The sequence below is a fragment of the Schistocerca gregaria genome, chromosome 6 (genome assembly GCF_023897955.1).
Source record: "Schistocerca gregaria isolate iqSchGreg1 chromosome 6, iqSchGreg1.2, whole genome shotgun sequence".
In the NCBI taxonomy this organism is placed as follows: domain Eukaryota; kingdom Metazoa; phylum Arthropoda; class Insecta; order Orthoptera; family Acrididae; genus Schistocerca; species Schistocerca gregaria.
The window spans coordinates 445,310,281-445,325,446 of NC_064925.1; positions in this window are offsets into that span (position 1 = coordinate 445,310,281).

Consider the following 15,166-nt stretch of genomic DNA (forward strand, 5'->3'; position numbering starts at 1 on the left):
CAGAGATTTAGGAACCAGATTTTAAATTGTAAGAGATTTCCAGGGGCAGATGTGGACTCTGACCACAATCTACTGGTTATAAACTGTAGATTAAAACTGAAGAAACTGCAAAAAAGTAGCAATTTAAGGAAATGGTACCTGGATAAACTGAAAGAAACAGAGGTCGTACAGAGCTTCAGGGAGAGCATAAGGGAACAATTGACAGGAATGAGGGAAAGAAATACAGTAGAAGAAGAATAGGTAGCTTTGAGGAATGAAATAGTAAAGGCAGCAGAGGATCAAGTAGCTAAAAAGACCAGGGTTAGTAGAAATCCTTGGGTAACAGAAGAGATACTGAGTTTATTTGATGAAAGGAGAAAATAAAAAAATGCAGTAGGTGAAGCAGGCAAAAAGGAATACAAACGTCTCCAAAATGGTTAAGCAGGGATGGCTAGAGGACAAATGTAAGGATGTAGAGGCTTATCTCACTAGGGGTAAGATAGATACAGCCTACAGGAAAATTAAAGAGACCTTTGGAGAGAAGAGAACCACTTGTACGAATACCAAGAGCTCAGATGGAAATCCAGTTCCAAGCAAAGAAGGGAAAGCAGGAAGGTGGGAGTATATAGAAGTTCTATACAAGAGCGATGTACTTGAAGACAATATTATGGAAATGGAAGAGGATATAGATGAAGATGAAATGCGAGATATGACACTGCATGAAGAGTTTGGCGGAGCACAAAGACCTGAGTCGAAACAAGGACCCGAGAAAAGACAACATTCAATTAGAACTACTGACAGCCTTGGGAGAGCCAGTCCTGACAAAACTCTACCATCTGGTGAGCAATATGTATGAGACAGGCTAGATACCACCAGACTTCTAGAAGGTTATAATAATTCCAATTCCAAAGAAAGCAGGCGTTGACAGATGTAAAAATCACCGAACTATCAGTTTAATAAGTCACAGCTGCAAAATACTAGCGCGAATTCTTTACAGACGAATAGAAAAACTGGTAGAAGCCGACCTTGGGGGAGATCATTTTGGATTCTGGAGAAATATTGGAACACGTGAGGCAATACTAGCCCTACTACTTACCTTAGAGGAAAGATTAAGGAAAGGCAAACCTACGTTTCTAGCACTTGTAGACTTAGAGAAAGCTTTTGACAATGTTGACTGGAATACTCTCTTTCTAATTCTTAAAGGGGCAGGGGTAAAATACAGCGAGCGAAAGGCCATTTACAATTTGTACAGAGAACAGATAGCAGTTATAAGAGTCGAGGGGCATGAAAGGGAAGCAGTGGGTGGGAAGGGAGTGAAATAGGATTGTAGCTTATCCCCAATGTTATTCAATCTATATATTGAGCAAACAGTAAAGAAAACAATAGAAAAATTCGGAATACGAATTAAAATCCATGGAAAAGAAGTAAAATCTCTGAAGTTCGCCGATGACATTGTAATTATGTGAGAGACAGCAAAGGACCCGCAAGAGCAGCTGAATGGAATGGACAGTGTCTTGAAAGGAGGATATAAGATGAAGATCAACAAAAGCAAAACAAGGAGAATGGAATGTAGTCTAATTAAGTCAGTTGGCTCTGAGGGAATTAGATTAGGAAATGAGAGGCTTAAAGTAGTAAAGGAGTTTTGCTATTTTGGGAGCAAAATAACTGATGGTGCTCGGAATAGGGAGGGTATAAAATGTAGACTGGCAATGGCAATGAACGCATTTCTGAAGAAGAGAAATCTGTTAACATCGAGTATAGATTTAAGTGTCAAGAAGTCGTTTCTGAAAGTATTTGTATGGAGTGTAGTCATGTATGGAAGTGAAACGTGGACGATAAATAGTTTGGACAGGAAGATAATAGAAGCTTTCGAAATGCTGAAGATTAGATGGGTAGGTCACATAACTAATGAGGAGATATTGAATAGAATTGAGGAGAAGAGGAGTTTGTGGCACAATTTGACTAGAAGAAGGGATCGGTTGGTAGGACATGTTCTGAGGCATCAAGGGATGACCAACTTAGTATTGGAGGGCAATGTGGAGGGTAAAAGGCGTAGAGGGAGACCAAGAGATGAATACACTAAGCAGATTTAGAAGGATGTAGGTTGCAGTAGGTACTGGGAAGAAGGTTACACAGGATAGAGTATCATGGAGAGCTGCATCAAACCAGTCTCAGGACCGAAGACCACTACAACTGCAACAACCCTCAATCTGATATTTCTTAAGATCTTGGTGGGTATACAATTCCTTAATTTTTTTGGTTTTGGATAAGCAGCCAAGTAGGTTCTTGTAGGTGGAATCCTGAACATTTTATAAGAAGCTGTGTAAAGCAGCTGCCACTTACAATTCCTTTTGCACAGAGATGAACATTTCAGGAGTTTTCAATAGATTGTTTTCTCCTACCTAATATCTTTGCATTTTCCGTAATTTCTTTTGTGATCGCCACTCTCTTGGTTAATTGGATGGAGAGTCTATTCTGATAGTATACTGATTGGGATGAACTTCCATTTGACATTGGAATATAATACGTGCTTTCTTCCCAAATACAAGCAAGTGCTTTAAAAGCAATATTTTAAATTCTGCCTGATGCAATGAGTCAATGGCTTTACACTCTACAATATTATGCTTTATTTGATTTTCAATATTCCCTACCAGGCTACACTGGGAAAGTGTACGATCGGTGTAGGCAGCTTCCGCTTTGACCCTTTCGGAGCTGCTAGGATCGATCGTACAGCCTGACCGATCGACTAAGCTGGCTGAAGTTATTGTGAGCCTGGCTGATTTGTGTCTGACTCAGCCCTACAACTGTTGCAAGTTACAGTCACTGCCGGCTAATCGGCCGTTGCATCGCATTTAGAACCACTCTTCAATAATATTCTGTATAAAGTCACTGGCACAGCGTATAGTCGGAGTGGTGGCAGTTTTTGTGAACCAGGGCTGAGATATATTTATTTCAGAAAAATTATAAGAACATTTCTATTTCTGATTGGAAACTTCTGTAACTTGAGATTTAGACTAACAAAATTCGTCTCTGTAACAAACTAAATTATCATTAATAGCAGACCAGTACGTTTCCAGATATAAAGTTGCAAATTGAAGAGTTCTTGGCGAAGCCACCCAAAACTCGGATCTTCTTCTGTTTCACGCAGCAGTGCGGGTTGCTGAGAAATTGCACTTATTTTGCTGCACTGCTTGCCTTTTGGAACATCTCTTACGTGAGTTGTGCATAATAATTCATGCCCTTTCTGGGTGTGTACGTTTGTATCCTGTGTACTAAGTATATTAGGAAATAAAATTACAGATATTTGGCCATGCATGTTGGTTTCCGTTTCAAATAACCATGAGGGGTGCTGAAAAAATGTATACTTTGCTACACAGGTTGCCTTTTGCAACACGTGATACGTCAGTCATTTATGATAATATATTCCTTTCAGATTCTACATGTTCGTGTCATTTGTCTTGTGTACATTAGAAATCAAACTATATTTATTTGATCGAGTCATAAGCAGGAAGCAACCGTGAGCACATGAAAGAGTAGCTCTTTGCAACATTACAAAGAAAGGCGGTTAACGAAGGCTTTGACAGGAATTTTGAAATGTGGACATCAGGGAGTCTCCATTCCACTTTGCCCATTTACCTGCTCCCGCGCCCTGGCCATGTGGCGTTCGTGCCTGCCAGGTATAAATGACTGCCTCTAGCCATCTGGCAGTTCTGCCAGCACCCATAGCAATCTAGGCCCTCCACCTACCAGTCATACGTGTATGTGCATAGCCATGAAAGGCATTGGCAGTATTTACCATGCTCACTCTTTGTTTTTACTATTTCAATAACAATACTTTTGCCATCATTGTTTAGGAAGCATTCTCCTGAGGAGAAGTTGGTCTCTCCATCTTCTTCCTATAAGAACTCCATACCAAAAATACATTTTACAGTCAACCCAATACAATTAGGAACAGTCATATGATCACTCCATTTCCTATTAAAACTTCAACCTGCATTTCATTTTGATATTTTCTGATGTGACACCAACTGCTCCAACATGTTTACAATTCTGTACCGGGTACATTGTTACCCTATTGCTCTCACAAATCTTACTAAACAGTACAACTGTAGTAACACCAGATGACGAAAGTTATGGTGTTTGAATGTGCATGTCGTTTTGCAGAAGTCATCCAGAAGATTGTGGCAGAGATCAAAACACCTGATACTCTAAAATCTGTATGCCACATTAATGTTGCATAAAACGACCCCAAAAAATAACTATAATCTTGCAGCATCATGGTCATCAGGAAACCGACACTATGATGTTGACTCTAAGGTACCGGTCTTGAAGACGTGCGACACTTTATGTGATAAGAAGTCAATGCATTGACTTCATGTGAAGCAATGTTCAAGCAGACTGTCTCAGAAGTAGCGTTCTGCATCCAATTAGATCCAATATCCTATTTACTTTTTTGTCTGATGATCACAAATGGGCACCACTCTCTGCATCGAAACATGACTGTTCAGTACTTCATATGATTCTCACTGGTTATATGTGGTAGGTTGCGCAAGACGGAACCATACTTTTATTTCGTGTACTGTTCGAGAGATCGAAACGAGGGTTCTGGTAAATGATAGTACCCAGAGAGGCACGCAGTCTTGCCGTACGCTGATACTTCAAATAGTTCAAATGGCTCTGACCACTATGGGACTTAACACCTGAGATCATCAGTCCCCTAGAACTTAGAACTACTTAAACCTAATTAACCTACGGACATCACACACATCCATGCCCGAGGCAGGATTCGAACCTGCGACCGTAGCGGTCGTGCTGTTCCAGAGTGAATCACCTAGAACCGCTCGGCCGCCGCGGGTGGCATGCTGAGACTCCTAACTCTTGTGCCGGACAAGATACTGAAAGAGTTACTTTTAATAGATATAATATTCGCCGTTGAAAGTAATAAGTATTTATTTTCACAACTGCAATTTTGTCCTTAAAGTCAATCTCAAGATGAACCATAAATGACTGTGCTACATGTCATACTTTAAAAATCTTCTGATATGTACATATAATATAGTCTCATCTGACCCTCTATGTCTTTGTTAGCAGCCTTAACATGAAGCTCTGTAAACCACTGTTCTTGTGCACCATTCACATGTGAACTGAGGCAGATGGCACAGTTGACGATGACATGTGAACAAGTCGGAAGATTTTCAAAGTCTGACATGAGATGAAGCACAACAGTATGTGGTACACCTCTTAAAAATGGCTTTAAGGCCGAAATTTGAGTCCCGAAAATAAATACTTTCTGCGGCCAGTGGGGCATATGATGTCATTTAAAAAGGTCGGCTACGCTGTAAAACCCAGCTATGAGGAGTGAAATAATTATGTTTTAGGAAAGGGAACAATGTACATTTCAACAGAATTCGAATGCTCTTGAAAATATGGGTACAGTGATATAACTCACCTTATCGTCTGCATAGAAACTTTTCGTTCATGGAAATACGTTTTGGAAAGTATGCAGTCATCCCCACCTACTGTGGAATTGAGCAGTACATATTACGAGTTGCAGCCCCGTCAGTACAAAGGAGGCGGAGATTATTGTTTTGCTGTAGAGAAGCAATAACAGCAGAATTTGTCGGTCAGGAGAGTTCAGTAATTTCGAAAAACTTTTCATTGGTTATCACTTAAATAACTAATCCATCAGGGACATTTCAACCTATCTAAAGCTGACCAATTCGAATGTCAGTGACGTGACTGTGAAGTGAAAATTCGAAGGAAGGACCACAGTGAAACCAAGACACGGTGGACCTTATGTACTGACTCATAGGAATCATCGAGCATTGTGGAGTTGCTGATATCGTCTGAAGTCAGCAGGAGGAGTCGCTCGTAAGCTTTCAAGTGCTTCCAGCAGACCAGCAAGCACAATGACTCTGTGTATGGAGTTAAGGGAAACGAGTACATTGGGATTAACAGCCCCTCTTAAACCATACATTTTTGTCATCATTGTGAAGCCTCCATTGAGGTAGTTTAACGAGCGACTGGAAACGAGTGGTTGGGAGTAATGAACCACGCTAAACCCTGTAGCATTCTGATGGAAGGGTTTGCGTTTGGCAATTGACTAAAGAACATTAGCCATCATCATGTAAGGTTCTACAGAAGCTCGAAACTTTGCACGACTTCAATGCGAGATATTTTTCATACACACATCAAGAGAAGTTTTGTATCATCCCGGTTCCAGGAACTCCTGAAGATAAACATTGATCATGCAAATTGTATCACAGACACAATCCCTTTGACTTTTCAGAGATGTCACTAAATCCGACCAATGATGTAAACAACCATGCACGAGTAGCGCCTATTAGATGGAGGGGCGTTCGACAGCCGATCATTCCGCCAGGAAGGAAGTACACGGCTCGTGTTATCTTTAGTTCAACCATGACTAGACGGTCCAGGCGTCTCGGAGTGAACCAAAGCGATATTCTTCAGATATGGATGAGACACAGAGAGACAGGAACTACTACTGCAATGGATGACTGCTGCCTACGGATTGTGGCTCGGAGGATCCCTGACAGGAACTCCACTATATTGAATAACGCTTGTCGTGCAGCCACAGGACCCCGTGTTACGACTCAAGCTATATGCAATAGGTTTCATGATGCGCAACTTCATTCCCGACATCCATGGCGAAGTGCATCTTTGCAACGACGACACCATGCAGCGCGGTACAGATGGGCCCAACAACATGCCGAATGGACCGCCCAGGATTGGCATCACGCTGTCTTCACTGATGAGTGTCGCATATGCCTTCTACCAGACAATCGTCAGAGACGTGTTTGGAGGCAACCCGTTCAGGCTGAATGCCTTAGTAATACTGTCCAGTCGGGAGGCAAGTTAGAGGTTATCTGCTGTTTTGGGGGTGGCAGTGTGTGGGGCTTACGTACACCACTGATGGTAGTGGAAGGAGCCTTAACGGCTGTAAGATCCATGACTGCCATCCTCCGACCGATAGTGCAACCATATTGACAAGGGATTCGTCTTCATGGACGTCAATTCGTGCCCTCATGGCGCACATGTTGTGAAGGACTGCTTTCAGGATGACAACATCGCTCGACTAGAGTGGCCAGCATGTAATCCATACACGAACCCTATCAACCCTGCCTGGGTACACTGAAAAGGGCTGTTTATGGACGACGTTACCCACCAACCATTTTGAGGTCTTCGCCGAATGCTGTTGATGAGTTAGGCAATCTGGACTAACAGTGCCATGATGAACTTGTGGATAATAAGCCAAGACGAATACGGTATGCATCAATGCAAAAGGACGTGCTACTGTGTATTATAGGTACCGTGTGTACAGAAATCTGGACCACCACCTCTGAAGGTACCGCTGAATGATGGTACAACAAGCAATGTGTGATTTTCATTAGCAATAAAAAGGGTGGAAATGATGTCTGTGTTGATCTATGTTCCAATTTTCTGTGCAGGTTCCGGAACTCTTGGTACCGAGGTGATGCTAAACAATTTTTTTGATGTGTGTAGTTTCCGCAACCCCTGTCTCGAAATATGGCAGAAAAGCCGAATAGATTCCAACCATACATAACGTATGCCAGCAGAAAGACACAGTCAGTATGTCACCCCTCGATGGCAATGGGATGACAGTGCCACTAAATCAGAAGTACTAAACACAGTTTTCCGAAATTCCTTCACCAAAGAAAACGAAGTAAGTATTCCTGAATTCTAATCACGAATAACTGGCAATATGAGTAACTTAGGAGTAGATAACCCGAGTGCAGCGACAGCTTAAATCACCTAATAAAGGCAAGCCCTCCGGTCGAAATTGTATACCAGTCAGGGTCCTTCCACTGTCGAATGGCAGTACGGTTTAGAAACATATAGTGTGTTCGAACATTACAGATTACTTCTCAGAAAGTTATTTAGTGATGAACAGCCAACATGGATCTAAAAAAAACAACTCACTCTTCGGTATCAAGAAGTAATGAGTGGTAATGAGAGGATGTCAACTGTTTCCTTATTTTTAGTGTAAGATGGCAAGAACTATGACCCTTACATGAAGTGATTAAAGATCACCTAACTCATGTTGAGCGAACAGTAGGGCTGAACAAAATGACTGACAAGGCACAATGCATCTTGTAGAGTGGATAGTATGGATATAGTGGAATAATTAATGTCGGGTGCTGGTTTTAAAGTAATTCACACAACATGAAAACTTTGTGGAAACGAGTCGATTTACTTGACGCTAGTTTGCCCCAGGGAAGTATTTAGAACTGACCGTGGCTGGATGGGGAATGGCGAAGGGAAGCGACAATAGGCAGATTAGGGCGGCTCAACCTCTGAGGAAGCGTAACACAGCGTGCCCTCCAGCCGCCTTAAGATGAGTGACAGCATGGGTGGTTGACCCCGACCCCATGCTGAGGCACCGCGATACAGAGAACTTTATGCCTGTTGATAATTGTCCATCATCCCGTTTTCTGTGAAACATGCGAGAACGCTGCGCAAAGCTACATTGGAGCAGTTAACAGAGGACAAAATATGTGTGTTCGTGACTATAGCAACTTCACACTGAATTCATGGTCCACAGAGCCTGAAGTAAATCAGGTGAAGAGCATGAAATACGCCGGCCTCTGATGGGAATGTAGGACCAAGGAATTTGAAGTACTCTCCTGGGAGTCAGAATTCCGGAAGACTAGGTATTTGTGCAGATGCTAACCTTGATGGGTGGCCTGGGAGGAGCTATATAGCAGAAGTTGAGAAGAAGGGAAATTTTGTGGGAATTTGTTCACTTCCCAGAGAAAGTATTGGTTGGCGCAGGGAAGCGACGCATAATTAACACGACTTGCACTGCAATTGGCGTAAGTGATTTTGCTGGAGGGGAAACTGAGGCGAAGAGCGGTCTGTGAGAAGTCTCCGAAGGGGTCTTCCATTCCCAGCTTGCCTAGTGTGTCGACGTGGCGTTCTTGGCTCAGCTTGCATGAGAAATAGTGAGCATCTCTGTAGTTTAGGACTTAGCAAAGGGAACGATTGAGCTTGGAGATAGGACGTTTTGGTTCATCTATGTACTGAGCAAGATAGCTAGAAATGAATAGGCAAGCGCAGCCTTGCAGCACCATGAGGCCGGCCGACGTCCACATGACAATGACGCTCTGCCACACTGTATTCGGTGATATTGCACCCGCTCCTGCCACTGATTAATTTGTTGGATCAGGTTGGCGTAATGAAATGCCGTACCTCCATAGACATTCACACGCATCACTGACAGTGACCTCAGCAGATTTTGGGCTGAGTGTGGAACACCTCACATTATTATCTACTAATAGGTGTCTGGATAGTTTTGATTCAGATAGGGTAGCTCCATTTACATCTATTGTAAGGCAAACAGGAAATACGTTTTATTTTAGCAGCGTAAGCCTAAGCTCTTACTGCATAAAATGTACGAGCCTCCCACGAGAACACTGCTTGTCAGGGTTGAAACTGTATAGCCGATTCTGGCTTCCTTTCCAGTTTTAGCACAATTCTCGGATACCTTCGTGACAAGGTTCAACACCTTACATTTCTACAAATGGGCTCGACTAATGTCTGAAGTAGTGATGGAGGGAATTGACATTATGAATCCTGCAGGGCTGTCCATATGAGGTGGTGGAGATCTCTTCTGAACAGCACGTTGTGAGGCATTCCAGATATGCTCAATAATTTTCATGTCTGGGGAGTTTGGTGTGAGCGGAATTGTATAAACGCAAAAGAGTGTTCCTGTAACCACTCTACAGCAATTGTGGACGTATGGGCGTCGCATTTTCTTGCTGGAGTGGCCCAAGTCCGTCGGAATGCGCAATGTACATGAATGGATGAAGGTGATCAGACACAGTGCTTACATATATGTCACGTGTCAGAGTCGTATATACACGTATCATGGTTTTCATATCACTCCAACTGCACACGCCCCACACCATTACAGAGCCTCCACCAGCTTGGACAGTCTTCTGCTGGCATGCAGGGTCCATGGATTCATGAGGCTGTCTCCATACTCAGACACGTCTGTCCGCTCAATACAGTTTGAAACGGAACTCGTCCGACCAGGCAACATGTTTCCAGTCATCACCAGTCCAGTGTCGGTGTTGACGGGCCCAGGTGGGGCGTAAGGCTTTGTGTCATGCAGTCATCAAGAGTAGACGAGTGAGCTTTTGGCCCCGAAAGCCCATTTAGATGATGGGTCGCGCTGACACTTGTTAATGGCCCAGCATTAAAATCGGCAAATATTTGCGGAAGTGTTGCACTCTTGTCACTTTAAACCATTCTCGTCAGTCGTCGTTGGCCTGGTATTTGCAGGATCTTTTTCCGGCTGCAGCGGTGTTGGAGATTTGATGTTTCACCGGATTCCTGATATTCGTGGTACACTCGCTGCCTGGGAGATACTGTGTCCTATCGGTCGTGCGCCAACTACAACATCACGTAGAAATTCACTTAAATCTCGATAACCTGCCATTGCAGTAGCAGTGACCTATCTAGCTACTATTGCAGACACTTGTTGTCGTATATAGGCGTTGCCGACCGCAGCGCCTTATTCTGCCTGTTTACATATCTCTGTATTTGAATACCCACGCATACACCACTTCCTTTGGTGCCTGACTGTTTATATGTTCAAACAGATCTGCACGTTCTTAGATGCTCCTTCTTTCCTGATTATCCGTAAGGTATACAATGTTTATATTTCAATTATTTGTCGAACTTCTACTGAATATTGATGAATTACTCTTTAAAAGATGGTGCTGTAGTTTGCAAACTAATTCACATGACATTCATGAATCATCTGTAGTAAACATTCATTCAATGACGCTCATACCTCCCGTTTATCGTATCTTATGACCTTTGATACAGTTCTGAAATTTTTTTTTCTTTGTGACTGAAGTAGGGATGACGTATGGAGAGAGATTCCCCCTGTGAATATGAGCACCACGGTTGGATTAAGAACAAAAAATTATGCTTCATCGATTACGAAGGTATATCTGTTATCAAATGTATGGTATCCACTAAAGTAAAAATGGGCACTTATTAAATGTGCAAATACAGTTATTTATTTCTCACACAAAACTGTAAAGACCTGACATATGAACATAAAACAAAGAGGCAAGTACCTTGCTGGATACCCCCGAGAAATGGCTTAGCCACAGTTGTGACCCTTAAACGTGTGCACCCCTCTGAGGCTCCGAGCAAACAGCAGACGGAGATGAATTCTACCAATAATAAATGTGACACAATACAAGCTAAAAATCCACTGACTTCGGATGCTCTAGTGGACGAAATATGTTTATAAATAACTTACCAGTGATTTTAAATCCTAAAAGACAATCTGGGTATACTGCGAATTTTATATTGTGGCGTCCGAGATTTCGAAGACCCATCGTTCTCGTCGTTATTTGTACATCTCCGCCACGCTCTTCTTCATGTGACTGAGGAGATTTATTTTCTTTTTAATTTTTATCTGTTTTTTGGTCATCTGCCTTCTGCCCCTCCACCGACTTCTTCATTTCAGAGTAGCACTTGTATCTCTTTCACCCTACTTCGTCACTTCTTGAACTATTTGCTGGATGTATTCCAATCTCTGTTTTCCCCCATATTTTTTAACCTCTACAGTTCCTTCTAGTTCGATGGAGGTTATTCCATGACGTCTTAAAACAAGTCCTTACATTCTGCCGTTTATTCTTGCCAGAGTCTTCTATATGTTCCTTCCTCCGTCGATACTGTGGAGAACCGCCACATTCCTTACTAGTCCACCTATTTTTCAACATTCAGTGGCACCGTGTCTCATGACTCACTACCAAAAAATGCTTTGTTCCATGCCAAATGTACATTCTCAGAAACTTCGTCCTCAAATTACTGCCTATGTTTGGTACCAGCAGGCGTTTCTTGGCCAGTGTTGCCCCTTTTAGTCTGCATTTTATGTTCCCCTTGTATCGTTCGTCATAGGTTATTTTGCTCCCAAGATATAAAAGTTCCTAAACCTCTTCTACTTCGTTGTCAGAACTTTATGAATGTGTAGTGTCTGTTCTTTCGGAATCGTCAGAAAGAACAGATACCACTCATTCATAAAATTGGTTTCTGCGAAATAGACGAAGTTCAGAAAACACGAAAAAACACACGACGCGGAATTTGCAGCTGTGAGACGCATTATGTAAACTGAACGTGGAGGAAGGAGGAAAAAAGGAAAGGAATCGGTAGAAACTGATGATATTAGCATCATCGGGACTTTATGCGGATTCAGCGGCGACAAGTGACAAGGTGTGTGTGACCGGCACTCGAACCCGTGATCTCCCGCTTACTAGGCACACTCACTGCGTCACCCGGCCACAATGTTTGACCTCAAATACCCAGACGATCTCGGCACACTCCCGGCCCGATACACATTCCGAACTAGCTCCACCTAACCACCTCCCCCGCCCATGTCCTCCATGGTCTCTAATTTTAGATTCCCGCTAGAAGTCAACCGTATATGTGAATCCGCTTTGGACATTGTGAATTCATTGCTCAGCGACATGAATCAATTATATGAATGCGTGGTGCCTGTTCTTACACATACGTATGTAATATAATTGATTCTTCCAACAATACATTCCTCGCCTACGTTTTATGTTCGTTATCGGCATATTTTACAGGCGCAGTTAGTACTTATGTTTGAAATGCCCTGGGTGTCGATCGTCTGTCAAATTTAAGAGAGATCATTTTATTAGTTCCCAAAACCAGTAAGATTTTAACAGGATACAATCAATTTCTTAATTGAATGCAGACGTTAAATATCTAACATTCAGCCTATATACCAGACTGAAACTGATTTCGGAGCATATTCTTGATACCTACCAGACGACCGTTTTATCTCAGATATTGTCACTGTACATCGAGATATTATAAATGTCACAAATTCAGTTAACTCTACAATTCTCGAACTCTTTGATACATAATTAATAGGTTTGCTACAATTTACGAACCTTGGGGGGAGGGAGAGATGAGGGATGACAGTTGTACAGAAAGCGTTCTCCGCAAGGTGCTTTGCACACAATACAGGGTGTTAAAAAAGGTACGGCCAAACTTTCAGGAAACATTCCTCACACACAAATAAAGAAAATATGTTATGTGGACATGTGTACGGAAACGCTTAATTTCCATGTTAGAGCTCATTTTAGTTTCGTCAGTATGTACTGTACTTCCTCGATTCACCGCCAGTTGGCTCAATTGTAGGAAGGTAATGTTGACTTCGGTGCTTGTGCTGACATGCGACTCATTGCTCTACAGTACTTAAATCAAGCACATCAGTACGTAGCATCAACAGGTTAGTGTTCATCACGAACTTGGTTTTGTAGTCAGTGCAATGTTTACAAATGCGGAGTTGGCAGATGCCCATTTGATGTATGGATTATCACCGGGCAATAGCCTTGGCGTAGTACGTTTGTATCGAGACAGATTTCCAGAACGAAGGTGTCCCGACAGGAAGACGTTCGAAGCAATTGATCGGCGTCTTAGGGAGCACGGAAATTTCCAGCCTACGACTCGCGACTGGGGAAGACCTAGAACGACGAGGACACCTGCAATGGTCGAGAAAATTCTTCGTGCAGTTAACGATAACCCTAATGTCAGCGTCAGAGAAGTTGCTGCTTTACAGGGTAACGTTGACTACGTGACTGTATGGAGAGCGCTGCGGGAGAACCAGTTGTTTCCGTACCACGTACAGCGTGTGCAACACTATCAGCAGCTGATTGGCATCCACGGGTACACTTCTGCGAATGGTTCATCCAACAATGTGTCAATCCTCATTTCAGTGCGAATGTTCTCTTTGCGGATGAGGCTTCATTCCAACGTGATCAAATTGTAAACTTTCACAATCAACATTTGTGGCTGGCGAGAATCCTGTCATCAAAACAGATTTTCTGTGAACGTTTGGGTAGGCATCGTTGGTGATGTCTTGATTGGGCCCCATGTTCTTCCACCTACGCTCAATGGAGTACGTTATCATGATTTCATACCGGATACTCTACCTGTGCTGCTAGAACATGTGCCTTTACAAGTACGATACAACATGTGGTTCATGCACGATGGAGCTCCTGCACATTTCAGTCGAAGTGTTCGTACGCTTCGCAACAACAGATTCTGTAATCGATGGATTGGTAGAGGCGGACCAATTCCATGGCCTCCACGCTCTCCTGACCTCAACCCTCTTGACTTTCATTTACGGAGGCATTTGATGCTCATCCATTCACAAATAGATTCTGCTAAATGTAACTGAATTTTCTTTTCTTCTTGTATTGTAGTTTTGCCTTCCATATTATTGACATTGGCTTTTATAGATATGAAATACAAGGAAGTTCCTTCACCAGTGTATACATTAGTCATTTTTACATGAAGTACAGACTTGTTTGTGATGTGGCATTGGTTTTCCGGAAGACATGTTCTGTCACCCCCTTTAACGATAGTCCCGTTAATCTTACATATACTTCTACATCTACATCTACATGACTACTCTGCAATTCACATTTAAGTGCTTGGCAGAGGGTACATCGAACCACAATCACACTATCTCACTACTATTCCACTCCCGAACAGCGAGCGGGAAAAACGAACACCTAAACCTTTCTGTTCGAGCTCTGATTTCTCTTATTTTATTTTGATGATCATTCCTACCTATGTAGGTTGGGCTCAACAAAATATTTTCGCATTCGGAAGAGAAAGTTGGTGACTGAAATTTCGTAAAAAGGTCTCGCCGCGACGAAAAACGTCTATGCTGTAATAACTTCCATTCCAACTCGTGTATCATATCAGCCACACTCTCTCCCCTATAACGTGATAATACAAAACGAGCTGCCCTTTTTTGCACCCTTTCGATGTCCTCCGTCAATCCCACCTGGTAAGGATCCCACACCGCGCAGTAATATTCTAACAGAGGACGAACGAGTGTAGTGTAAGCTGTCTCTTTAGTGGACTTGTTGCATCTTCTAAGTGTCCTGCCAATGAAACGCAACCTTTGGCTCGCCTTCCCGACAATATTATCTATGTGGTCCTTCCAACTGAAGTTGTTCGTAATTTTAACACCCAGGTACTTAGTTGAATTGACAGCCTTGAGAATTGTACTATTTATCGAGTAATCAAATTCCAACGGATTTCTTTTGGAACTCATGTGGATCATCTCACACTTTTCGTTATT